This window comes from Jaculus jaculus, chromosome 6 (assembly GCF_020740685.1).
Source record: "Jaculus jaculus isolate mJacJac1 chromosome 6, mJacJac1.mat.Y.cur, whole genome shotgun sequence".
Lineage (NCBI taxonomy): Eukaryota > Metazoa > Chordata > Mammalia > Rodentia > Dipodidae > Jaculus > Jaculus jaculus.
In genome coordinates this window covers 27,835,781-27,838,548 of record NC_059107.1, presented here as the reverse complement: position 1 = coordinate 27,838,548, position 2,768 = coordinate 27,835,781, and the positions used below count along the sequence as shown (strand labels likewise).

At 47.9% G+C, this 2,768-nt stretch overlaps 1 pseudogene; it reads left to right on the top strand.

Annotated features, from left to right (window-relative positions):
* Positions 1 to 795: 795 nt before the first annotated feature.
* Positions 796 to 1,419, top strand: LOC101608035 (annotated as a pseudogene).
* The last annotated feature ends 1,349 nt before the right edge of the window (positions 1,420 to 2,768 follow it).

Below are 2,768 nucleotides of genomic sequence, written 5' to 3'. Positions count from 1 at the left end.
CTGTGAACCCCAGCCTTTGGTTCTTGCTGTATTAACAAAGAATTGAGAGCTGGAGAGATGGCTAATGGGTAAGACCCTTGCCTATGAAGCCTAACTGCCCAGGTTCAATTCCCCAACCCACATAAAGCCAGATGCACATTGTGGCACATGTGTCTGGAGTTTGTTTGCAGTGGCTAGAGGTCCTGGTATACCCATTCTTCTCTCTTTCTCTGCATCTTCCCCTCTCTCTCTCAAATAAATAAAAAAAAATATAATTTTTAAAAAGAATGGGGAAAACAGACTAAGAAGGATAAATTATGAATTATGAGGTATATTATAAAAAATGCTTAATTATGATAAATAGTTATTATGACAGGAATTAAGATCCAGGGCAGAAGCCAGGAGGAAGCATGTCTTTAATCTTGGCACTTGGGAGGCAGAGGAAGGAGGATCGCTGTGAGTTCGAGGCCACCCTGAGACTACATAGTGAATTCCAGGTCATCTTGGGCCACAGTGAGACCCTACCTTGAAGAAACACAAAACAAAACAAAACAAAACAAAAATTGCCAGGCGTGGTGGTGCATGCCTTTAATCCCAGCATTTGGGAGGCAGAGGTAAGAGGATCGCTGTGAGTTCGAGACCACCTGAGACTACATAGTGAATTTCAGGTCAGCCTGAACTAGAGTGAGACTCAACCTTGAAAACAAAACAAAACAACAACAACAACAAAAATAGTGTGTGGAGTGCAGCCACGGCTGGTGGTGGGGCCTGTGGCAGGTGCCCTGGAGTGTCAGGACCTTGGCAGCTTTAGTGGAGGCTGTGGTCATGACAGCCCAGGGGAGCCTAGTGGTCAATAGAGCCGGTGGTTCAAGTGGGCCATTGAGCTGAGTGGGCTGGGTGGAGGAAGCAAGGGCTGAAGTGACCGGGTCAGTGGACAGGGAGACTTGCTGTGTCCAGTCAGTTACTTGGACAAACAAGTGCCTGATACCAGCGTGCAAGAGTCAGACCGGATCCTGTTGGAGAAGTGCTGCTGGGATATTGCCTTGGGTCCCTTCAAACTGACCCCCCATGAACCTCTTCATCACGTACATGGCAGGCAATAGCATTTCCATCTTCCTTACTATGATGGTGTGTATGATGGCCTGGAGACCCATCCAGGCACTAATGGCCATGTCAGCCACTTTCAAGATGCTAGAGAGCTGAAGCCAGAAGTTTATCAGGGTTTCTTCAGGTCTATCTCATTGGAAACCTGATGGGGTTGGCATTGGCTGTTTACAAGTGCCAGTCCATGGGACTGTTGCCTACACAGGCATCAGATTGGCTAGCCTCCATTGAGCCACCTGAGGTAATGGAATTCAGTGGTGGAGGATTACTTTGGTGAACCTGAGAAAGAAGTTCCTGGTACCCAAGTATATGGGCTTCACTTACGTCCTGTTTTAAGCTTACCCAGTGGTCTCTTAGGTATATTCACTTAAAAAAAAAAAATAAAACACAAAGCTGGGTGGCGCATGCCTTTGATCCCAACACTCGGGAGTAGGAGGATTGCTATGAGTTCGAGGCCACCCTGAGACTACATAGTGAATTCCAGGTCAGCCTGGGATAAAGTGAGACCCTACCTTGAAAAACAAAAAACAATAAAAACAAAAAAACCTCCCCAACATATATGCATTTCATCAGGTGTTTGTCCAGCAACATGAAGGTAACTGCAATACTGGTTGGGGTAAGCCAAGGTTCTTTTTTTAAAAAAATATTTTTTATATATTTGACAGAGAGAGAGAAGAGAGAATGAGCGCAGCAGGGACTCCTGCCACTGCAAATGAAGTCCAGATGGGTGGGACACCTTGTTTTTTTGTTGTTGTTGTTTATTTTTATTTATTTGAGAGTGACAGACAGGGGGAGAAGGCAGGAGAGAGAGAGAGAGAGAGAGGGAGGGAGAGAGAGAGGGAGGGAGGGAGGGAGGGAGAGAATGGGCACACCAGGGCTTCCAGCCACTGTAAACACACTCCAGACACATGCATCTGGCTAATGTGGGTCCTGGGGAATCGAGCCTAGAACCAGGGTCCTTAGGCTTCACAGGCAAGCACTTAACCACTAAGCCATCTCTTCAGCCCACATGGGGCACTTCACTTTGTACATCTAGCTTTACATGGGTACTGGGGAATTGAACTCAGGCCATCAGGCTTGGAAAGCAAGTGAGTTTCACCACTGAACCCTCTCTGCAGACCTCAAGGTTCTTTTATTGCAATCTTAACTACTAATATTAACTCTCACATACATTACCTGTATCTATATACCATTTATCTATCAATCCTGTATCTACCAGTCAGTCATGTTAAGTGGTTACGGAACGCGCGTGCGTGTGTGTGTGTGTGTGTGCGTGCGCGCGCGCGCGCGCGCGCACATGCGTGTGTTACAAAATGACTACAAGGGTTGGAGAGGCCAGCAGAGTTCAAGGAGCTTCATGGAGGCCTAAGAGGCAGCAGCAGGAGGCTGACAGGGATTCAGATGGAGTCCCTGCAGGGATGGGAACAATCCCTGCTGCCAGGTTATACGGGTTACTCTGAACCTCAGGAAGGTTGCGGACGGGAGGTGCAGGACAGTGCAGCCTGCGGAGGTAAAGGACAGGACGGAGTCTAGACGGACAAAGGAACAGACTGATGGACAACCTGACGGCGGTTCGAGGGGGCCGTATCCACCTAGGTGAGCTGAAGCCCCTGGGACAGTCAGAAGTTTTCTGTGATTTGGTCAAATGATAGGTCAGTGGGGCCATCACCATGAAAGTGTCCGAT